The 25,190-nt window shown below is 37.6% G+C and overlaps 1 protein-coding gene and 1 non-coding gene across 21 annotated transcripts in view; one reads left to right on the forward strand and one right to left on the reverse strand.

Moving 5' to 3' along the window:
- RALGPS1 (Ral GEF with PH domain and SH3 binding motif 1) overlaps positions 1-25,190 on the forward strand; it is a 617,170-nt gene that overhangs the window by 97,908 nt on the left and 494,072 nt on the right. The gene's annotated exons all lie outside the window — the stretch shown is intronic.
- On the reverse strand, positions 17,703-17,893 carry LOC143675357 (U2 spliceosomal RNA). Its single transcript, XR_013171583.1, has one exon. It is a non-coding gene; the product is annotated as a U2 spliceosomal RNA (small nuclear RNA).

The following is a 25,190-nucleotide window of genomic DNA, read 5'->3' on the forward strand; positions in this document are numbered from 1 at the left end:
ATTCTATATTCAGCTTTTTGAGGAACCGCCAAACTGCCTTCCACAGTGGTTGCACCCTTTGACATTCCCACCAACAGTGGATAAGTGTGCCTCTTTCTCCGCATCCTCTCCAGCACTTGTCATTTTCTGTTTTGTTGATAATGGCCATTCTGGTGGGTGTGAGATGATATCTCATTGTGGTTTTGATTTGCATTTCTCTAATGGCCAGGGACATTGAGCATCTCTTCATGTGCCTCTTGGCCATCCGTATTTCCTCTTCTGAGAGGTGTCTGTTCAAGTCTTTTTCCCATTTTGTAATTGGGTTGGCTGTCTTTTTGTTGTTGAGATGAACAATCTCTTTATAAATTCTGGATACTAGACCTTTATCTGATATATCATTTCCAAATATTGTCTCCCATTGTGAAGGCTGTCTTTCTACTTTCTTGATGAAGTTCTTTGATGCACAAAAGTGTTTAATTTTGAGGAGTTCCCATTTATTTATTTCCTTCTTCAGTGCTCTTGCTTTAGGTTTAAGGTCCATAAAACCGCCTCCAGTTGTAAGATCCATAAGATATCTCCCTACATTTTCCTCTAACTGTTTTATGGTCTTAGACCTAATGTTTAGATCTTTGATCCATTTTGAGTTAACTTTTGTATAGGGTGTGAGAGATGGGTCTTCTTTCATTCTTTTGCATATGGATATCCAGTTCTCTAGGCACCATTTATTGAAGAGACTGTTCTGTCCCAGGTGAGTTGGCTTGACTGCCTTATCAAAGATCAAATGTCCATAGATGAGAGGGTCTATATCTGAGCACTCTATTCGATTCCATTGGTCGATATATCTATCTTTATGCCAATACCATGCTGTTTTGACCACTGTGGCTTCATAATATGCCTTAAAGTCAGGCAGCGCGAGACCTCCAGCTTCGTTTTTTTTCCTCAAGATGTTTTTAGCAATTCGGGGCACCCTGCCCTTCCAGATAAATTTGCTTATTGGTTTTTCTATTTCTGAAAAATAAGTTGTTGGGATTTTGATTGGTATTGCATTGAATCTGTAAATCAATTTAGGTAGGATTGACATCTTAACTATATTTAGTCTTCCAATCCATGAACACGGTATGCCCTTCCATCTATTTAGGTCTTCTGTGATTTCTTTTAGCAGTTTTTTGTAGTTTTCTTTATATAGGTTTTTTGTCTCTTTAGTTAAATTTATTCCTAGGTATTTTATTCTTTTAGTTGCAATTGTAAATGGGATTCGTTTCTTGATTTCCCCCTCAGCTTGTTCATTACTAGTGTATAGAAATGCTACAGATTTTTGAATGTTTATCTTGTAACCTGCTACTTTGCTGTACTCATTTATTAGCTCTAGTAGTTTTGTTGTGGATTTTTCCGGGTTTTCGACGTATAGTATCATATCGTCTGCAAACAGTGATAGTTTTACTTCTTCCTTTCCAATTTTGATGCCTTGTATTTCTTTTTCTTGTCTAATTGCTCTGGCTAGAACCTCCAACACAATGTTGAATAATAGTGGTGATAGTGGACATCCTTGTCTTGTTCCTGATCTTAGGGGGAAAGTTTTCAATTTTTCCCCATTGAGGATGATATTAGCTGTGGGTTTTTCATATATTCCCTCTATCATTTTAAGGAAGTTCCCTTGTATTCCTATCTTTTGAAGTGTTTTCAACAGGAAAGGATGTTGAATCTTGTCGAATGCCTTCTCTGCATCAATTGAGATGATCATGTGATTTTTCTGCTTTGATTTGTTGATATGGTGTATTACATTAATTGATTTTCTTATGTTGAACCATCCTTGCATACCTGGGATGAATCCTACTTGGTCATGATGTATAATTCTTTTAATGTGTTGTTGGATACGATTTGCTAGAATTTTATTGAGGATTTTTGCATCTGTATTCATTAGAGAGATTGGTCTGTAGTTTTCTTTTTTTGTAATATCTTTGCCTGGTTTTGGTATGAGAGTGATGTTGGCTTCATAGAATGAATTAGGTAGTTTTCCCTCCACTTCGATTTTTTTGAAGAGTTTGAAGAGAATTGGCACTAATTCTTTCTGGAACGTTTGGTAGAATTCACATGTGAAGCCATCTGGTCCTGGACTTTTCTTTTTAGGAAGCTTTTGAATGACTAATTCAATTTCTTTACTTGTGATTGGTTTGTTGAGGTCATCTATGTCTTCTTGAGTCAAAGTTGGTTGTTCATGTCTTTCCAGGAACCCGTCCATTTCCTCTAAATTGTTGTATTTATTAGCATAAAGTTGTTCATAGTATCCTGTTATTACCTCCTTTATTTCTGTGAGGTCAGTAGTTATGTCTCCTCTTCCATTTCTGATCTTATTTATTTGCATCCTCTCTCTTCTTCTTTTTGTCAATCTTGCTAAGGGCCCATCAATCTTATTGATTTTCTCATAGAACCAACTTCTGGCCTTATTGATTTTCTCTATTGTTTTCATGTTTTCAATTTCATTTATTTGTGCTCTAATCTTTGTTATTTCTTTCCTTTTGCTTGCTTTGGGGTTAGCTTGCTGTTCTTTCTCCAGTTCTTCCAAATGGATAGTTAATTCCTGAATTTTTGCCTTTTCTTCTTTTCTGATATAGGCATTTAGAGCAATAAATTTCCCTCTTAGCACTGCCTTTGCTGCGTCCCATAAGTTTTGATATGTTGTGTTTTCATTTTCATTCGCCTCGAGGTATTTGCTAATTTCTCTTGCAATTTCTTCTTTGACCCAGTCGTTGTTTAGGAGTGTGTTGTTGAGCCTCCACGTATTTGTGAATTTTCTGGCACTCTGCCTATTATTGATTTCCAACATCATTCCTTTATGGTCCGAGAAAGTGTTGTGTAAGATTTCAATCTTTTTAAATTTGTTAAGACTTGCTTTGTGACCCAGCATATGGTCTATCTTTGAGAATGATCCATGAGCACTTGAGAAAAAGGTGTATCCTGCTGTTGTGGGATGTAATGTCCTATAAATGTCTATTAAGTCTAGTTCATTTATAGTAATATTCAGATTCTCTATTTCTTTGTTGATTCTCTGTCTAGATGTTCTGTCCCTTGATGAGAGTGGTGAGTTGAAGTCTCCAACTATTATGGTATATGAGTCTATTTCCCTTTTCAGTGTTTGCAGTATATTCCTCACGTATTTTGGGGCATTCTGATTCGGTGCGTAAATATTTATGATTGTTATGTCTTCTTGTTTAATTGTTCCTTTTATTAGTATATAGTGTCCTTCTTTGTCTCTTTTAACTGTTTTACATTTGAAGTCTAATTTGTTGGATATTAGTATAGCCACTCCTGCTCTTTTCTGGTTGTTATTTGCATGAAATATCTTTTCCCAACCTTTCACTTTCAACCTATGTTTATCTTTGGGTCTAAGATGTGTTTCCTGTAGACAGCATATAGAAGGATCCTGTTTTTTAATCCATTCTGCCAATCTATGTCTTTTGATTGGGGAATTCAGTCCATTGACATTTAGTGTTATTACTGTTTGGATAATATTTTCCTCTAACATTTTGCCTTTTGTATTATATATATCATATCTGATTTTCCTTCTTTCTACACTCTTTTCCATATCTCTCTCTTCTGTCTTTTTGTATCTGACTCTAGTGCTCCCTTTAGTATTTCTTGCAGAGCTGGTCTCTTGGTCACAAATTCTTTCAGTGACTTTTTGTCTGAGAATGTTTTAATTTCTCCCTCATTTTTGAAGGATAATTTTGCTGGATATAGGAGTCTTGGTTGGCAGTTTTTCTCTTTTAGTATTTTAAATATATCATCCCACTGTCTTCTAGCTTCCATGGTTTCTGCTGAGAAATCTACACAAAGTCTTATTGGGTTTCCCTTGTATGTAATGGATTGTTTTTCTCTTGCTGCTTTCAAGATCTTCTCTTTCTCTTTGACCTCTGACATTCTAACTAGTAAGTGTCTTGGAGAACGCCTATTTGGGTCTAATCTCTTTGGGGTGCGCTGCACTTCTTGGATCTGTAATTTTAGGTCTTTCATAAGAGTTGGGAAATTTTCAGTGAAAATTTCTTCCATTAGTTTTTCTCCTCCTTTTCCCTTCTCTTCTCCTTCTGGGACACCCACAACACGTATATTTGTGCGGTTCATATTGTCCTTGAGTTCCCTGATACCCTGTTCAAATATTTCCATTCTTTTCCCGATAGTTTCTGTTTCTTTTTGGGATTCAGATGTTCCATCCTCCAAATCACTAATTCTATCTTCTGTCTCTTTAAATCTATCATTGTAGCTATCCATTATTTTTTCTATGTTTGCTACTTTATCCTTCACTTCCATAAGTTCTGCGATTTGTTTTTTCAGTTTTTCTATTTCTTCTTTATGTTCAGCCCATGTCCTCTTCATGTCCTCCCTCAATTTATCGATTTCATTTTTGAAGAGGTTTTCCATTTCTGTTCGTATATTCAGGATTAGTTGTCTCAGCTCTTGTGTCTCATTTGAGCTATTGGTTTGTTCCTTTGACTGGGCCATATTCTCAATCTTTTGAGCGTGGACAGTTATCTTCTGCTGCTGGCGTCTGGGCATTTATTCAGATTTCTCTTGGTGTTGGACACAGCAAGGTTGTAATATTTTTCTGTGAAATCTCTGGGTTCTGTTTTTCTTATCCTGCCCAGTAGGTGGCGCTCGTGGCACCCGTTTGTCTGCGGGTCCCACCAGTAAAAGGTGCTGTGGGACCTTAAACTTTGGAAAACTCTCGCCGTCCGGGGGGTTCGCTAGCCGAAACGGCTTGAGCCGGCCCGGGGTCCGAACGCAGGGAGGGTTGCTGGTCGCCGCAGCCAGGGAAAGAGCCTGTCCGAATTTCCTAGTCGGCCCTGGGCAACAAGCGTGGCGGGAGGGCGCCAGCGGCAGCGGCCCGCCCGAGAGAGTGCACGTTCCCCGGGAGTCACGGGTTTGGAAGGGGCCTCCCCCACCCGTCACCGTTCTCCGCGGCCTGGGGGTTTCCGATCCAATTCTCTCAGTTGGTCCGGGGGCTGCGCGTGGTGTGGGCGCCAGCCGTCTTTGTTTCAGGGGACCGCCTCTCCAATTCTCCCAGCCGGCCCGGGAAGGGGGAAGGGAGTAACTCCGGCCGCTTGCCACCCCGCCCGGTAAGGCCCGCGCGCCTCGGCGATCTCACCCGAGCTGCTTCTCTCAGCCAGCCAGCCGTTCCAGGATGGGGTACGCTGTCTTTTTTATCTCTGTTGTGGCTTTGGGCGCTTTCTGTATCGTTTCTACTCCCCTAGTAGGTGTCCTGGAGAAGAAACTAAGATCCGCGCGTCTTACTAAGCCGCCATCTTCCAGGAAGTCCTCGACCTGTTTTCTTGAGAGTCCCCAAAGATTGAGAGGGTACCCAGGATTTCCCAGATGGGAGAGTTTAATAGTTCCATATATTTATATATATATATTTTTCTCCTTCAGATACTCAAGGGACTCTACCAATACTTTTAATTGTCAGCCATAATACATAGTCTTAGATAAATAGTCTGAGTTGTGTCCTGCTATCATATTAAGCTATCGAGAATTACAAGGCCTCATTCCTGTTCTGGACATCAGGAGTTTGGGTTGTTTGAATGAGCTATCCAGAGAGGTTGATTTAGATTACATGTTACAGACAATTTAGGTTCTAGACAGAATAAACCTCTCTGCCTTTGCTCTCATACAGTATCTGTATGATCTCATACACTATCATCTTTCACTGTGTATTCTAATTTACCTTAGACCAAGTTAGATTGGCCTCATTTTAAACTCTCATTGAGAACTGATCTCTTTTTCAGTTATTTTAACTTTTATTATATATATATATATATATATATATATATATATATATATATATATATATATTTATTGTTGTTGTTTAATAGGAAAAGTAAATACTAATATAAATAGCTATGCTAACTTTCAGGTTTGCAGCACTCCGCTTCTGGTTCCTATGTGTCACAGAGCTACTCACAGTTTCGGGGAAATACCAGCTGATACACATTGATTCAGTGTCTCCGAATCTGGAAATACATCCACAACTTCAGACCAAATGTGGCTGTTATTAAATCCCACAATCTAGGCTTCCATTTTCTTATAAGTATTTTCTGAGCGAGACCTTAGCATATTTGTTCTTTTGTTTCTGGCTTATTTTGCACAACACATTGTCCCCAAGGTTTATTAAGTTCAGTGTCCCTCCTTTTTGTAGCCATACCAAATTCCATCATATACATTTATCACTGTTCATCATTGTACATGTCAATCATTGTGTCCTTCAGCTTTCTCTATCTATTGGGCATTATGGACAATGTCCAAAATAAACTTGTCATGTCTTAAAGTATCTTTGTTTGCTTGTACAATCAGCAGACTCTCAATTTTAGACAATTTTCATTGGTCCATAATGGCAAAGAACAAGGAAACACAACATCACCAACTATCAAATCAAAACTACCCCTTATGGGCGGGCCACGGTGGCTCAGCAGGCAAGAATGCTTGCCTGTGATGCCAGAGGACCCAGGTTCGATTCCTGGTCCCTGCCCATGTAAAAATAAAAAAAAAAAATTAAAAAAAAAAACAACAAAAAAAAAACTACCCCTTATCACTTGTCCCCCATCCCTACGTTAGTTGCCCCTGCTAGTGCTGTGGTACTGTTGATGTCTTCCCGATAACTATTGGCCATAGCGTGCAATTTTAGTTTTCCCCCTCTGTCCCTCTACTGTTAACTCCTTGTCCACTATTGAACCATTGAAATAGTTCATGTGAGACCTATTTATGATAGTAAATTTAATCAATGGGATAATACATTATACATCTTCTTTCAATCTTATTTACCTTCAATATGGCAGTGTGACTTACAAACTTACTAATTAGTTACCATCACTTCCATCCATTCCTTTGCATTTAGATTCAGCCTCTTTGGGAAGCCTTTCCTCTGCCTCTAGCTTTTTGTACCTTTAGGTCTGCTATATTCTTAGTGTAACCTCTGAGATTACCTTTACCAGAGTCATAATAGCAAAATCATACACTATCTGTCCTTTTATGTCTGACATATTTCACACCTGTCAGGTGTGGGAGCAGCGTGCTTCTGCTGGGGGATGGGGCAAGGGTGTGCAACTCTGTGGGTGCAGCTGGGGTGAAGTGCAGGGGTCAAGTGGTCAGTGCACTTGAATTAATTTTTTTAAATTAATAAAAAAAATTTTTTAAATGCCAAAAACACCAAACGCAAATATTCGTAATTTTTTATCATTCTGTTCTACATATATAATCAGTAATTCAAAATATCATCACATAGTTGCATATTCATCATCATGATCATTTCTTGGAACATTTGCATCTATTCAGAAAAAAAATAAAACAAAAACAGAAGAAAAAATTATACATACCGTACCCTTTACCCCTCCCTTTCATTGATCACTAGCATTTCAAACTAAATTTAATTTAACATTTGTTCTCCCTATTATTTATTTTTATTCCATATGTTCTATTCATCTGTTGACAAGGTAGATAAAAGGAGCATCAGACACAAGGTTTTCACAATCACACAGTCACATTGTGAAAGCTATATCATTATACAATCATCTTCAAGAAACATGGCTACTGAACACAGCTCTATATTTTCAGGCAGTTCCCTCCAGTCTCTCCACTACAACTTGACTGACAAGGTGATATCTACTTAATGCGTAAGAAGAACCTCCAGGATAACCTCTCATATCTGTATGGAATCTCTTAGCCATTGACATTTTGTCTCATTTCATTCTTCCCCCTTTTTGTCAAGAAGGATTTCTCAATCCCTTGCTGCTGAGTCTCACCTCATTCTAGGATTTCTGTCCCATGTTGCCAGGAAGGTCCACACCCCTGGGAGTCATTTCACCTAGACAGGTGGAGGGTGGTGAGTTTGCTTGTTGTGTTGGCTGGGGAGAGAGGCCACATCTGAGCAACAGACGAGTTCTCTTGGGGGTGACTCTTAGGCCTAATTTTAAGTAGGCTTGACCAATCCTTTGTGGGGTTAAGTTTCATATGAACAAACCCCAGGATTGGGGGCTCAGCCTATAGCTTTGGTTGTCCACACTGCTTGTGAGAATATCAAGAATTCAACTTGGGGAAGTTGAATTTTCCCCTTTCTCACCATTCCCCGAAGGGGACTTTGCAAATACATTTTTATTCACTGTTCAAATCACTCTGGGATTTATTGGAGCATCACTTTGGACAAACCCACAAAATCTCATGTCCTACTCAACGTTCCATGTACTTTGGTGTTCAGTTAAGCTGTTTACATAAGGTATATTAGGAAATGCACTTGTCAAAATATAAATTTTGTAACAAATAAACATTTTTGCTTTAGTCTCACACATAAGGTAAAATTTTAAAATATTAATTACCTTTTATTTTCAGCATCCGGCAGTAATGACATTCCTTTGTTCTTCCTCATGCAAAAACATTTTTTAAATTTGTACATTTAATCACTGTCATTATACACTCTAGGCATTCCTAGATTATATCATCTCAGTCTTTATTGTCTGTTTTTCTTTCTGGTTTTATTTGTGTCCCCAGCCCTCCTTCCTCTATCATTCTCACATTCAGCTTCATTCAGTGTTTTAACATAATTGTTTACAGTTAGGTAGTTTTGTGCTGTCCATTTCTGAGTTTTTACCTTCAGTCCTGTTGTACAATCTCTATCCCTTCAGCTCCAATTACCCAATATCTTACCCTATTTCTATCTCCGGATGGTCTCTGTTACCAGTGAAATTCTCCAAGTTTATTCACTAATGACAGTTCATATCAGTGAGACCATATAATATTTGTCCTTTTGTTTCTGGCTAATCTCACTCGGCATAGTGTCCTTAAGGTCCATCCATGTTGTTACATACTTCATAACTTTATTCTGTCTTACAGCTGCATAATATTCCATTGTATGTATATACCATAGTTTGTTTAGCCACTCGTCTGTTGATGGACATTTTGGCTGATTCCATCGCAATTGTAAATAATGCTGCTATAAACATTGATGTGCGAATGTCCATTTGTGTCCTTGCCCCCATGTCCTCTGATATCTAGCAATGGTATTGCCAAGTCATATGGCAACTCTATATTTAGCTTTATGAGGAACCACCAAACTGCCTTCCATAGCGGTTGTACCATTTGACAGTCCCACCAACAGTGGATAAGTGTGCCTCTTTCTCCACATCCTCTCCAGCGTTTGTCATTTTCTGTTTTATTGATAGTGGTCATTCTGGTGGGTGTGAGATGATATCTCATTGTGGTTTTGATTTGCATTTCTCTAATAGCCAGGGACGTTGAGCATCTCTTCTTGTGCCTTTTGGCCATTTGTATTTCCTCTTCTGAGAAGTGTCTGTTCAAGTCTTTTGCCCATTTTGTAATTGGGCTTGCTGTCTTTTTGTTGTTGAGTTGAACAATCTCTTTATAAATTCTGGATACTAGACCTTTATCTGGTATATCATTTCCAAATATTGTCTCCCAATGGGTAGGCTGTCTTTTTACTTTTTTGACAAAGTTCTTTGACATGCAAAAGTGCTTAATTTTGAGGAGTTCCCATTTCTATCTTTCTTTCTTCAGTGCTCTTGCTTTGAGTGTAAGGTCTAGAAAACTGCCTCCAAGTGTAAGATTTATAAGATATTTCCCTATATTTTCTTCTAACAGTTTTATCATCTTAGATCTAATGTCTAGGTCTTTGATCCATTTTGAGTTAATTTTTGTATAGGGTGTGAGATAAGGGTCTCTTTCATTCTTTTGCATATGGATATCCAGTTCTCTAGGCACCATTTATTGAAGAGACTGCTCTGTCCCAGGTGAGTTGGCTTGACTGCCTTATCAAAGATCAATTGTCCATAGATGAGGGGGTCTATATCTGAACACTCTATTCGATTCCTTTGGTCAATATATCTTATCTTTATGTCAGTACCATGCTGTTTTGATCACTGTAGCTTCATAATATGCCTTAAAGTCGGGTAGCGTGAGACCTCCAACTTCATTTTTTTGTTCTCAGGATACTTTTAGCTATTCAAGGCACCCTGACCTTCCACATAAATTTGGTTATTGGCTTTTCTATTTCTGAAAAGTAAGTTTTTGGGATTTTAATTGGTATTGCATTGAATCTGTAAATCAATTTAGGTAGAATTGACATCTTAACTGTATTTAGTCTTCCAATCCTTGAACATGGCATGCCTTTCCATCTATTTAGGTCTTCTGTGATTTCTTTGAACAATTTCTTGTAGTTTTCTTTGTATGGGTCTTTTGTCTCTTTAGTTAAATTTATTCCTAAATATTTTATTCTTTTGGTTGCAATTGTAAATGGAATTCTTTTCTTGATTTCCCCCTCAGATTGTTCATTACAAGTGTATAGAAACACTACAGATTTTTGAGTGTTGATCTTGTAACCTGCCACTTTGCCATGCTCATTTATTAGCTCTGGTAGTTTTGCTGTGGAGTTTTCAGGGTTTTTGACATATAGTATCATATCATCTGCAAACAGTGAGAGTTTTACTTCTTCCTTTCCAATTTTGATGCCTTGTATTTCTTTTTCTTGTCTAATTTCTCTGGCTAGAACTTCCAACACAATGTTGAATAACAGTGTGATAGTGGACATCCTTGTTTTGTTCCTGATCTTAGGGGAAAAGTTTTCAGTTTTTCCCCATTGAAGATGATGTTAGCTGTGGGTTTTTCATCTATTCCCTTTATCATTTTGAGGAAGTTCCCTTCTATTCCTATCCTTTGAAGTGTTTTCAGCAGAAAAGGATGCTGAATTTTATCAAGTGCCTTTTCTGCATTAATCAAGATGATCATGTGGTTTTTCTGCTTTGATTTGTTGATATGGTGTATTACATTAATTGATTTTCTTATGTTGAACCATCCTTGCATACCCGGGATGAATCCTACTTGGTCATGATGTATAATTCTTTTAACGTGTTGCTGGATTCAATTTGCTAGAATTTTGTTGAGAATTTTTGCATCTATATTCATTAGAGAGATTGGTCTGTAGTTTTATTTTTTTGTAATATCTTTGTCCGGCTTTGGTATGAGGGTGATGTTGGCTTCGGAGAATGAGTTAGGTAGCTTTCCCTCCTCTTCAGTTTTTTTGTAGAGTTTGAGCAGGATTGGTACTAATCTTTCTGAATGTTAGATAGAATTCACATGTGAAGCCACCTGGTCCTGGACTTTTCTTTTTGGGAAGCTTCTTAATGACTGGTTTTATTTCTTTACTTGTGATTGTTTGTTGAGGTCATCTCTTTCTTCTTGAGTCAAAGTGGTTATTCCTGCCTTTCTAGAAAGTTGTCCATTTCATCTACATTGTTGTATTTATTAGCATAAAGTTGTTCATAGTATACTGTCATTCCTTCCTTTGTGGGGTCCATGGTTATGTCTCCTCTTCCATTTCTGATCTTATTTATTTGCATCCTCCCTCTTCTTTTTGTCAGTCTTGCTAAGGGTCCATCAATCTGATTTTCTCATAAAAGCAACTTCTGGTTTTATTGATTTTCTCAATTGTTTTCATGTTCTCAATTTCATTTATTTCTGCTCTGATCTTCATTATTTCTTTCCTGTGATCATGCAATTTTCCCTTTCAGTTTGTTAGTGTGTTATATTTCATTGATTGCTTTTTTTGTGTTGAACCACCTTTGCATTCCTAATACAAACCCCACTTGGTTATGGTATATAAGTCTTTTAATGTGCCATTGGATTCAATTTTCTACTGTTTTGTAAAGAATGTTTGCATCTAAGTCCCCTTGGGGAAATGGTGAGAACAGGGGAAAATTCAACTTCCGCAAGTGGAGAATTCTTGATATTCTCACAAGCAGTGGGGACAACCAAATAATAGGCCGAGCCTCCAATCTTGGGGTTTGTTCATATGAAACTTAACCCCGCAAAGGATAGGCTATGCCTACTTAAAATTAGGCCTAAGAGTCACCCCCAAGAGAACCTCTTCTGTTGCTCAGATGTGGCCTCTCTCTCTCAGCCAATATGACATGCAAACTCACTGCCCTCCCCCGTCTACGTGGGACATAACTCCCATGGGTGTGGTCCTTCCTGGCAACGTGGGGCAGAAATCCTAGAATGAGCTGAGACTCAGCATTGAGGTATTGAGAAAACCTTCTCGACCAAAAGAGGGAAGAGTAAAATGAGACAAAATAAAGTGTCAATGGCTGAGGGATTCCAAACAGATATGAGAGGTTATCCTGGAGGTTATGCTTACACATTAAGTAGATATCACCTTGTTATTCAAGATGTAATTTAGAGGCTGGAGGGAACTGCGTGAAAATGTAGAGCTGTGATCCAGTAGCCATGTTTCTTGAAGATGATTGTATAATGATATAGCTTTTGCAGTGTTACTGTGTGGTTGTGAAAACCTTGTGTTTGATGCTCCTTTTGTCTGCCTTATGGACCATTAGTAAAACATATGGATTAAAAAAAATAAATAATAGGGGGAACAAATGTTAAAATAAATTTAGTAGATTAAAATGCTAGTGATCAATGAAAGGGAGGGGCAAGGGGTATGGTATGTATGTATTTTTTTCTGTTTTCTTTATTTCTTTTTCTGGATTGAGGCAAATGTTCTAAGAAATGATCATGATGATGAATATACAACTATGCGATGATATTGTGAGTCACTGATTATATAACAAGAATGGAATGATCATATGGTAAGATTGTTTGTGTTTGTATGTGGTTATGTATTATAAATAAAAAAATAGAAAGAAAGAGAATGTTTGCATCTATGTTCCTTAGAGAAATTGGTCAGTAGTTTTCCTTTCTTGTAATATGTGTATCTGGTTTTGGTATTAGAGTGATGTTAGCTTCATAAAATGAGTTAGGTAGCATTCCTTTTTCCTCAATTTTTTTTTGAAAAGTTTGAGCAAGATTGGTGTTAGTTCTTTTTGGAATGTTTGATAAAATTCACCTTTGAAGCCATCTGGTCCTGGGATTTTCTTTGCAGGAAGATTTTTGATGACTGAATCTCTTTACTTGTGAATGGTTTGTTGAGATCTTCTAGGTCTTCTCAATCAGTATAGGTAATTCATGTGTTTTTCAGAATTGATCCATTTCTTCTAAGGTGTCTAGTTTGTTGGCATATAGTTGTTCATTATATTCTCTTATGATTTTTAAAATTTCTTCATGATCTATGGTAACAACCCCCTCTTATTTCTGATTTTGTTTATTTGTGTCCTCTTTCTCTTTTTCTTTGTTTGTCTAGCTAGAGTCCATAAATTTTATTGATTTTCTCAAAGAACCAACTTTTGGTTTTGTTGATTCTTTCTGTTGTTTTTTTTTGTTCTCCAATTCATTTATTTCTGCTTTAATCTTTGTTATTTTCTTCTTCTATTTTGCTTTGGCATTAGTTTGCTGTTCTTTCTGTAGTTCCTGTGGCTGAGCAGTTAAATCCTCAAGTTTTGCTCATTCTTGTTTTCTAATACAGGCATTTTTAGTGCAGTAAATGTCCCTTTGAGCACTGCCTTTGCCACATCCCATAAGTTTTGATATGTTTTATTCTCATTATCATTAGTCTCTAGCTATTTACCGATTTCTCTGGCAAGTTCTTCCTTGACCCACTGATTATTTAAAATTGTGTTGTTTAATCTCCATATATTTGTGAAAGCTCTGATTCTTTGGTGATTATGTTTCCAGCTTGTTCCATTGTGGTCAGAGAAAGTGCTTTGGATAATTTATTAAATTTTTAAAGACTCAATTTGTGTCCTAGCATATGATCTATCCTGGAGAATGTTCCATATGGGTAGAAAGGACTGTATATCCTGGTGTTTTGGGGTGTAATGGTCTATATATATCTATTAGGTCTAATTCATTTATTCCATTGTTTAGGCGCTCTGGTTGCATGTTGAGTCTCTGTCTGGTTGTTCTATATATCAGGGAGAGTGGTGTATTGAAGTCTCTTGCTATTACTTTTGAAATATTTATTGCTCCCTTCAGTTTTTTTTTTTTTTTTTCGCATGGGCAGGCACCGGGAAACGAACCCAGGTCTCTGATGTTGCAGGCGAAAACTCCACCTGCTGAGCCACCGTGGCCTGCCCTCCCTTCAGTTTTGCAATGTTTGCCTTATATGCTTTGGAGCTCCTTGATTGGGAGCAATCACATTTATAATTATTATTTCCTCTTGATGAATTGTCCATTTTATTAATATGCAGTGTCCTTCTTTGTCTCTTATGATGTCTTTACATTTAAAGCTTATTTTATTTGATACTAGTATAGCTATTCCTGCTTTCTTTTGGTTATAACTTGCATAGAACATCTTTCTGTATCCTTTACTTTCAATCTAATTGTATCTTTATCTAAGATGTGTGACTTGTGAACAGCTTATAGATAGATTATACTTATTTTTACCCATTATGTCAGTCTGTATCTTTTGATTGGTGAGTTTAGTCCATTAACGTTCATAGTAATTATTCTAATAGTAGTTCTTGAAAGTACCATCTTATCCTTTAGTCTTTTTTTCCTTTTTTTATTGTATAGTATAACATATATACAAAGCAGAGAAATAAAAAAGTAAGTTTTTAAAGCACTCTTCAAAAAGTGGTTATAGGATAGATCCCAGAGTTTGTCATGGGCTACCATACGATCCTCTCATAGTTTTCCTTCTAGCTACTCCAGAATATGGGAGGCTAGAGGGCTTAAATACTATTTTTATCCTCACAATTGACTTTTTTTTCCTTCTTTTTTTGTGAGAAATAACATATATACAAAAAAGCTATAAATTTCAAAGCACAGCACCACAATTAGTTGTAGAACATTTTTCAGACTTTGACATGGGTTACAATTTCACAATTTTATCCTTTAGTTTTTATTTGTCATTTAATGGTCATTTCTGCTTGGGTATTTACAAGCTTTGTGATTTTCTGTTGTGTTTGGGGCATTTGACTATCTTAATATGGTTATTTTGCCTATTGGTTTCTTCACTCATCTAAAGTTTTGTGTTTACTTAGTGTTGAAGGTTTCCTTTTGCACTTGGTTTGTCAGTTATTTCCTGCCAAACTAAGGTCCAGGTATCATGTAGGGGGTGCAGTTCAACTTGATGGTCTATTAAAAGCTAGGCTGGGGGTGCACGGGTGGTTCAGTGGTAGAATGCTCCCCTTCCATGTGGGAGACCCAGGTCTGATTCCCAGACCATGCACCAAAAAAAGAAAAAAAGCTAGGCCGGGGTGCACATGTATTTCAGTATTAGATCGGCCACCCACCATGTGGGAGACCCAGGCTCAATTCCTGGCCTATGTACACCCCTAAAAGAGAAAATAAGAATATAATAAAGATATGAAAACAACAAGAAAAACAACAACAAAACATACCTCCACAGTAGTAGGCCTGAGAGTAAGAAGGAGACAGCCCAAGATATACTGGAAGTGAATTCAGACTGATTCCTACCAAAGGGAAAGAAAATTTAAGAAAAAATAACAACAAAAATAAAAGTAAAATAGAATAATAAAAAAGAATATATAAAATAAGAAAAGCAGTCAATAAAATATCAAATATATAAAAATTAAAAATTATACTAGTAAAAATATATTAAAAATAAAGTAATGAAAAAGAAAAAAGAATATTAGGAGAAAAAAACTTGGCAGAGGAGTTAGCCTGCTTGCACTTACCCCTTCTTACCAGCAGGTGGTGATTCTGAGGCACCTCCCCTTTTCTCTGAGTGCGGCAGTCAGCCTGCACTTACTGTTCTCACCAATAGGTGGTGCTCTTGAGGCGCCTCTTCCCAAAGCCCGCCTTTCCTGGACTGCAGCAGTTCCAAGAAGGAAGGCAGCAGGTGGGCAGCTCCCGGCTTGCTGGTCCAGCCCTTAGGACTAGGAAGCTGACCAGCATGTAGGGAATCAATTGACCCTTAGCACCCTGCACCTGGAGGATCCACCACAGATTGTGCCTGTGGGGATGGCTATTCCTAGCACCTGGCCAGGTGATCACTTCCAGTGCCAGGAGGCCCAGTCCTCTGTGGTGAACGATTGGGTCTGCCTTGGGGCTCCCCATGGGCACTTTTGTGGCAGAGGATGTTTCCCAAGCCAGCAACTGCAGCTGGCTGGAGCGGAGGGATAATCAGTTCCCTCCGTTCACACCTCCCCTCATGCCGCAGCCCACTCCACCATGGGGATCATGGTCAATTGGCCCACCCCGTTCTTCCTGCCTTGAATTCCTGCCTCTCTCCTTCCCCAGATACACCTTAGAGACCCTATTTGTTTACTCACATTCTGGGACCTCGGTCCTGGTCACTTTCTCCCCATCCTCTATCTTTTTCCACAGAGCAGGAGTGAACTCAATCCACTCTACTCCACCATCTTCCTCATGGTTTTGATTTGTATTTCCCTAATAACTAGTGAGATTTAGCTTTTTTTCGTATGTTTTTGAGCCATTTGTGTTTCCTCTTCTGAAAAGTGTCTGTTTATCTTTTTTGTTGTTAGGTTGTAGGATCTCTTTATATATTCTGGATATTAAATCTTTGCCTGATATGTGGTTTCCAAATATTGTCTCCTATTGCATAGGTTGTTTTTTTTTGTTTGCTTTTTTACATTTCTGATAAATTCCTTTGTTGCAAAAAAGGATTTAATATTTTAAAATTTTCTTCTTTCATTGCTTGTGCTTTGGGTGTAAGATCTAGGAAACCACCTCCTATCACAATATCTTTAAGATATTTTCCTACATTTTTTTCTAAAAGTTTTCTGTTATTAATACTAATGTTTAGTTCCTTAATTCATTTTGAGTTAATTTTTGTCTAAAATGTGAGATAGGGGTCCTCTTTCATTCTTTTGAATATGGATACCTAGTTCTCCAAACACTACTTATTGAAGAGGCTGCTCTGTCCCAGTTGAAGTTGGCTTGCCCTGGAAGATCAAGTAGCCATACATGTGTGGGTCTGTTTCTGAACCTGCAGTTTGATTCCCTTGGTCAGTTTATCTGTCTTTATGCCAGTACCATGCTGTTTTGACCACTGTACCTTTGACATATGCTGTAAAGTCAGGTAGTGTGAGACCTCCCACTTCATTCTTCTTTCTCAGGATATTTTTAGCTATTCAGGGCACCCTGGCTTTGCAATAATTTTGCTCGTTAGTTTTTCTGTTGCTGCAAAGTAAGTTGTTGGGGTTTGAATTGGTATTGCATTGAATCTATAAATCAATTTGGGTAGAATTGACATTTTAACTATATTTAGTCTTCCAATCCATGAGCATGGTGTATCCTTCCATTTATTTAGGTCTTCTTTGATTTTAGTGATTTCTTATAGTTTTCTGTGTATAGGTCTTTTTTGGCCTTGGTTATAATTTGAATTCTAAATATTTTATTCTTTTTTTTTTTTTTTTTTTTTTTTTTTTTTTTTTTTTTTTTTAAAGGAAAGACAGAGAGAAGGAAGGAAGGATAGAAGGAAGGAAGGAAGGAAGAAAGGGAAACATTTTTAAACATTTTCTTGTTTTATTGTATTCTGTTTCTCCGTTTTTGTTACATGGGCTGGGGCCGGGAATCGAACCGAGGTCCTCCGGCATAGCAGGCAAGCACTTTGCCCGCTGAGCCACCGCGGCCCGCCCAATATTTTATTCTTTTGATTGCTATTGTAAATGGAGTTTTTTTCTTGATTTCCTCCTCAGAGTTCTCATTACTAATATATAGAAATGCTACTGATTTTTGGGTCATGATCTTGGACCCTACTTATTCTTTATTCTTAATGGATTTTCCCATGCTGTTGCCCAAATTGGTTTTTTTTTTTTTTTTTAATTTTTCATACATTTATTATTCCCCCGAGGGGGTGCACCGTTCCTGGAAGTACTGCAATACCAGGTTGATGTGTGGAGTGGATGGAGCAAGCTCCTATTCCATCTCCCAGCTCCAAAAATCCATTTAATATATTGTCCTCGGATAGAGGACGTATCAGATATTAAACTGATAAGAACAGATAATACACTTGATCTTAGCCAAAAGGCCGAGAAGCGATTGCCCAAACTGTTTTTCCTCCTTTTCCTCCAGCTGTACCTTGCCACCCCACCTCATCTCTGTAGATAGCCCCCCTCCTATTTTGATTGAAAGTGCTGGACTGTTCATTATGAGTATAGAGTTGAGGGTCAAGATTTGATGGCATTTGTCTAGAAGGTCCAAGAATGTGGGTAGCCTCTTCCTTTTGTCACAGGTTTCTGACCCTGATCACAGAAGGAGCTGCAGCAAAGGAGAATTAAACGATCCCTGACATCCTACTATGAGACTTATTGGTCAGAGCTAGGTTGGAGCAAGTGACTTAGGCTCACAGCCCCAAGGAGGGTGGCCTCCAACTCCCCCAACCTTGAGCTGTCTCTTCAGTCCTTACCATCCTCTGACCAACAGTCTATAGGAACATGGCAGGTGTGTGTAAAGTTGTATTTGGGAGTCCAAAAGAATTGGGGCCTGGTTCACCTCACAGATCCTGACAGGAGAGTGGGAGAGATGAGGTCTAATCAGTAACATGGGCTGTTGCTAGTCAGATTAGTTAACTCCTCTGCCCTTACCAGGGACTAGGTGGGGAGGTAGTGGTGTGGGGTGGGTAGAGCTCCTCTGCTGCTTGTAGTGATCTGTCTCCTGTTCTCATCTACTGTTCACCTTAGATGGTGTATGTTTGGCCCACATATAACAGGTGTGAAATGCCTGAATCTTAGCACCTCAGAGCTGCAAACCTCCATTAATGGTTTTGCAGAGGAAATGTTAAGGCCTCTATTTTTAGGCCTGGTTGTAGAGATTGTGTGTGTATTGTGGGTGGGGTGTGTGGGGTGGAGAGGGTGAGTAGTGGGGTAGATAAGAGGATGTAGATTTCTTTTTTTTTTTTAGGTGCATGGTCCGGGAATTGAACCCAGGTCTCCTGCATGGAAGGCAAACATTCTACCACTGAACCACCAGTGCCCTCTATTTTTTAACTTTTATTTTGAAACATTTTAGACCTACAGAAATGGTGCAGATGGTTCATATATCTCTTTACCTAGTTTACAGCTTCCATAACCATAATACATTGATCAAATTAACATGGGTAAATTAATATAAGGACAATATTATTAACTAAACCATAACCCTTTTTCAAATTTCTCTAGCTTTTATTCCTAATGCCCCTTTTCTGTTCTGGCATCCAACCCAAGATCCCTCATTGTTTTAGTTGTTGGGGTCTTTTTAGGCTCTTCCAGTCTTCTAAACTTTCTCAGTTTGTCCTTGTGTGTTCTGTTTATGCTCTTGACTTAAAAAAAAAATTAAATTATAATTCACGTGCCATAAAATTGATCCCCAAAGTGTTTAAATTCAGTGGTGTTTAGTATATTCACAAGGTTGTGCAACTGTCACCACTATCTAATTCTGGAATATTTTCATCACCCCAGAAGGAAATCCCATACTCATTATGCAGCTACCCCCGCATTTTCCCCTCCCCCCAACCCCTCGCAGTCACCAATCTACTTTATATATCTATGGATTTACCTATTCTGGCTGTTTCGAGTAAGTGGGACCATAGAATATTTGACCTTTTCTGTTTGACTTCTTTTATGTGTGTAATGTATTCAAGGCTTATCCATGTTGTAGCATGTATTAGTACTTCATTCCTTTGTTATTGCCTAATAATATAACATTTATAGATATATTACATTTGGTCTATCCTTTCTTCGGTTGATGAACATTTGGGTCATTTCTAGTTTTTGACTACTATGAATAATGCTGCTATGAACATTTGTATGCAAGTTAAAATTTATTTTAATTAGAGAAGTTGTAGGCTTACAGAAAAATCATTCAGAAACTACAGAGTTCCCATATGCTCCCTTCTCCCTCCACCTACACAGAGTGTTCCATATTATTTGTGTGCAAGTTTTTTGTGAGCATGTTTTCAATTCTTTTGAGTTTGTATCTAGAAGTGGGATTGCTGAGTCATATGGTAACTCTGTTTAACTTCTTGAGGAACTGCCCAATTGTTTTCCAAGGCAGCCTAACTATTTTACATTCCCACCAGCAGTGCATGAGGACTTCAGTTTCTCCTTGCCAACACTTGTCATTATCTGCTTTTTTTGATTATAGCCATCCTGGTGGATGTGAAGTAGTATCTCATAGTTTTTTTTTAACCTGGCATACATCACTTTAATGAAATGATCACAATGTAATATTACTAGTAGCACCAATAATGGGACAATTTGATATTTTTTGTCTCCTGATATGAAATGCATTGAGAACACATCATTTCCTTAGTATTCCCACCCAAAATTCATAGTCTGAATCTAATCATGAGGAAATATCAATCAAACCCAAATATCAGTCAAACTTACAAAATGACTGGCCTGTAGTCATCAGAAATTTCAAGATTGTGAAGGACAATGAAAAACTGATGAGCTGTTCCATATTAAAGGTGATTAAAGAGACATAACAATTGAATGCAGCTTGTGACCCAGAATTGGCTTCTCATAAAGAACATTAAAAAACTTTCTATTTTGTAATACTTTCAAATTTACAGGACAGTTACAAAAATAATAGAAACCCTATGCAGAAAACACCAACATACCCCTACCCACCCAGATACCCAGATTCACCAGTTTTAACATTTTGCCGCATTTGCTATATTATTCTGGCTAGCTGTCCATCATTCTGTCAGTCCATGTATCTGTCTATCCACCTATCTGTGTATTTGTCTGTCTATTTATCAATACATTTTCTGAGCATTTGAATGTAGGTTGGATCTATCATGCTCCTAGAACTCTTTTTTTCTTCCCCCCAGGGTTTCCATTTCTTTATTTGGGGCTGGGACAATACTTCTGCTCCTAATTTTACTCCAGCAATGTCCCTGGCAGCATTTTTATTCTCTTGGATGACCATGAGTCTACACCATACCACTTGAATTGACAATGTCACAGTCAAATCTCAATTGTCACGATTAATTGTGCGGCTGTTAATTAAATTGGCTGTTTGGTTATCCAGCCTCAGTTGAAATACTAATAATTTATTTATGTATTTAGTAATTTACAAGGCATCTTTACATGCCACCATCTCATAGGATTCTATTTGAGCATCCTGATGGTGGGAATAATATGCTGAGTGATTTTTCCATGGGTAGAGTCCCAGCATTTCATATCAGGATCAGAATTTTGACTTTGAAGGTATGCCCAGATTCATTTATTTGGCTCAATTCTTCCAAGAAGATAGATGTCCTGGTTTAACTACTCTCCGAGAACTCTCAGTATTGCCATATACATTTCCTAAGAACAAGGACATTCACTTATATAACACCCTGAGTGCAGTTATCAAGTTCATGAATGTAAAATTGATATAAAGCTTACAGTCTATATTCCATTTTTTCCATATGTCCCAAAATTGTTCTTTTGAGCTTTCTCTCCTTTCTTGCTAGATCTCGTCTAGGATCATGTATGGGATTGTCATCGTCTCTTTAGTTGCTCCTTCCTTTTTTTTTTTTTTTAAATTGCGGAACATAAGTACATTTTCCTGTCTCAACCACTCTGAAGCATTACATCCAGTGCTATTAATCACATTCACTATGCTGTGGTACCCTCACCACTTTCCATTACTAAGACTTTCCCATCTCCCAAATAGAAACCCTACACCCATTTTACATTAACTGTCTGTTTCCCCTACTCCCCCCCCCCCGGCCATGGCAGCCTGTATTCATAAGTCTCTATGGGTATATCCTCTGATATTTTGTTTGTAATTATCATGAGGCCTACATTTAATATCCTAAATTTGTAACAATTTTATTTGCTTTGATTCCAACTTAACTTCAATAGTATGCACAAACTATGTTCCTGTACAACCATTCCCCCACCTTTATGTAGCTCTTTTCACAATTTACATCTTTCTATATCTGAATCATAAACCACCGATTTCTCATTACATTTTATGCATTTGCCTTTTAGATACTGCAGGAAGTAAAAAGCAAATTATAAACCAAAAATACAACGGTACAGGTATTTATATTTACACCAGTTGTTACCATTATTGGAGGTCTTTCTTCCTTCATGTGACTTATATCTATTGTCTATTGTCTTTTCCTTTCAAATTGGAACTCTCTTTAGCATCTCTTATAGGGCTGATTGAGTGGTAATAAAGTCCCTCAGCTTTTGTTTATCTGGGAATGTCTTAATCTCTCCTTCATTTTTTTTTTTCTCCCTCGTTTTTGAAAGACCATTTTTAAAATGGTCTTTAACACATAAAAGTAATTAACGCACTGGTCAAACTGATGAGGGGGAAACAGTGAGAGAGAGAGAGAGAGAGAGAGAGAGAGAGAGAGAGAGAGAGTAGAATTCTTGCTTAACAGTTTTTTTGCTTTCAGCCCTTTAAATATGTCATCCTGCTGCCCTATAGCCTTCATGGATTCTGATGAGCAGTCAGCACCTAATCTTATCGAGTCTCCCTTGTACATGGCAATTCTCTCTTGCAGCTTTCATAATTCTGTCTTTGTTTTCAACATTCAGCAGTTTGATTATAACATGCTATGGACTGGCAGTGTGGGTTTATCCTGTTTGGAGTTCCCTGAACATTCATGTCTTTTGGTAAATTTGGGAAACTTTCAGCCATTATTTCTTTGAATATTCTCTCTGCCCTTTCCTCTGTTTTCCTCTGGGAGTCCCACAATACGTATATTAGTACTTATATATTAGACACTTGATGGTGTCCCACAGGTTTCTCACTTTTCTTCATTCTTCCTTCCTTCTGCTGTTCAGACTGGATGGTTTCAATTATCTTCAGGTTCACAGATTCTTCTGCCATCTCCAATTTGCTGTTGAACCCATCTAGGGAATTTTTAATCTCTGTTATTGTTGTCTTCAGCTCTGCTTGGTTCCTTTTCATAATTTCTAGCTCTCAATTGCTATTCTCTATATGTTTATCTATCATTTTCCTAGTTTCCTTTCAGTTCTTTCTCTGTGTTTTCCGTTAGGTCTTTGAGCAGAATTAGAGCCATTTAAAAAAAGTCTTTGTCGGGTGTGTCCCTAGTCTGGCCTCCTACTGATGGTTTTTTTTTTTTTTTTTTTCATGTCATTTTTTTTTTATTAATTAAAAAAAGAATTAACAAAACAATTAGAAATCATTCCAATCTACATGTACAATCAGTAATTCTTAATAACATCACATAGTTGCATATTCATCATTTCTTAGTACATTTGCATCGATTTAGAAAAAGAAATAAAAAGACAACAGAATAAGAATTAAAACAATAATAGAAAGAAAAAAAAACAAAAAAAACAAAAACAAAAAACCTATACCTCACATGTAGCTTCATTCAGTGTTTTAACATAATTGCATTACAATTGGGTAGTATTGTGCTGTCCATTTCTGAGTTTTTATATCCAGTCCCGTTGTACAGTCTGTATCCCTTCATCTCCAATTATCCCTTCTCTCTTTTTTTTTTTTTTAATTAACGGAAAAAAAGAAATTAACCCAACATTTAGAGATCATACCATTCTACACATGCAATCATTAATTCTTAACATCATCACATAGATGCATGATCATCATTTCTTAGTACATTTGCATTGGTTTAGAAGAACTAGCAACACAACAGAAAAAGATATAGAATGTTAATATAGAGAAAAAAATAAAAGTAATAATAGTAAAATCAAAACAAAACAACACAAAACAAAACAAAAACCTATAGCTCAGATGCAGCTTCATTCAGTGTTTTAACATGATTACTTTACAATTAGGTATTATTGTGCTGTCCATTTTTGAGTTTTTGTATCTAGTCCTGTTGCACAGTCTGTATCCCTTCAGCTTCAATTACCCATTGTCTTACCCTGTTTCTAACTCCTGCTGAACTCTGTTACCAATGACATATTTCAAGTTTATTCTCGAATGTCCGTTCACATCAGTGGGACCATACAGTATTTGTCCTTTAGCTTTTGGCTGGATTCACTCAGCATAATATTCTCTAGGTCCATCCATGTTATTACATGCTTCATAAGTTTATCTTGTCTTAAAGCTGCATAATATTCCATCATATGTATATACCACAGTTTGTTTAGCCACTCTTCTGTTGATGGAGATTTTGGCTGTTTCCATCTCTTTGCAATTGTAAATAATGCTGCTATAAACATTGGTGTGCAAATGTCCATTTGTGTCTTTGCCCTTAAGTCCTTTGAGTAGATACCTAGCAATGGTATTGCTGGGTCGTATGGCAATTCTATATTCAGCTTTTTGAGGAACCGCCAAACTGCCTTCCACAGTGGTTGCACCCTTTGACATTCCCACCAACAGTGGATAAGTGTGCCTCTTTCTCCGCATCCTCTCCAGCACTTGTCATTTTCTGTTTTGTTGATAATGGCCATTGGTGGGTGTGAGATGATATCTCATTGTGGTTTTGATTTGCATTTCTCTAATGGCCAGGGACATTGAGCATCTCTTCATGTGCCTCTTGGCCATCCGTATTTCCTCTTCTGAGAGGTGTCTGTTCAAGTCTTTTTCCCATTTTGTAATTGGGTTGGCTGTCTTTTTGTTGTTGAGATGAACAATCTCTTTATAAATTCTGGATACTAGACCTTTATCTGATATATCATTTCCAAATATTGTCTCCCATTGTGAAGGCTGTCTTTCTACTTTCTTGATGAAGTTCTTTGATGCACAAAAGTGTTTAATTTTGAGGAGTTCCCATTTATTTATTTCCTTCTTCAGTGCTCTTGCTTTAGGTTTAAGGTCCATAAAACCGCCTCCAGTTGTAAGATCCATAAGATATCTCCCAACATTTTCCTCTAACTGTTTTATGGTCTTAGACCTACTGTTTAGATCTTTGATCCATTTTGAGTTAACTTTTGTATAGGGTGTGAGAGATGGGTCTTCTTTCATTCTTTTGCATATGGATATCCAGTTCTCTAGGCACCATTTATTGAAGAGACTGCTCTGTCCCAGGTGAGTTGGCTTGACTGCCTTATCAAAGATCAAATGTCCATAGATGAGAGGGTCTATATCTGAGCACTCTATTCGATTCCATTGGTCGATATATCTATCTTTATGCCAATACCATGCTGTTTTGACCACTGTGGCTTCATAATATGCCTTAAAGTCAGGCAGCGCGAGACCTCCAGCTTCGTTTTTTTTCCTCAAGATGTTTTTAGCAATTCGGGGCACCCTGCCCTTCCAGATAAATTTGCTTATTGGTTTTTCTATTTCTGAAAAATAAGTTGTTGGGATTTTGATTGGTATTGCATTGAATCTGTAAATCAATTTAGGTAGGATTGACATCTTAACTATATTTAATCTTCCAATCCATGAACACGGTATGCCCTTCCATCTATTTA

This window comes from Tamandua tetradactyla, chromosome 2 (assembly GCF_023851605.1).
Source record: "Tamandua tetradactyla isolate mTamTet1 chromosome 2, mTamTet1.pri, whole genome shotgun sequence".
NCBI lineage: Eukaryota > Metazoa > Chordata > Mammalia > Pilosa > Myrmecophagidae > Tamandua > Tamandua tetradactyla.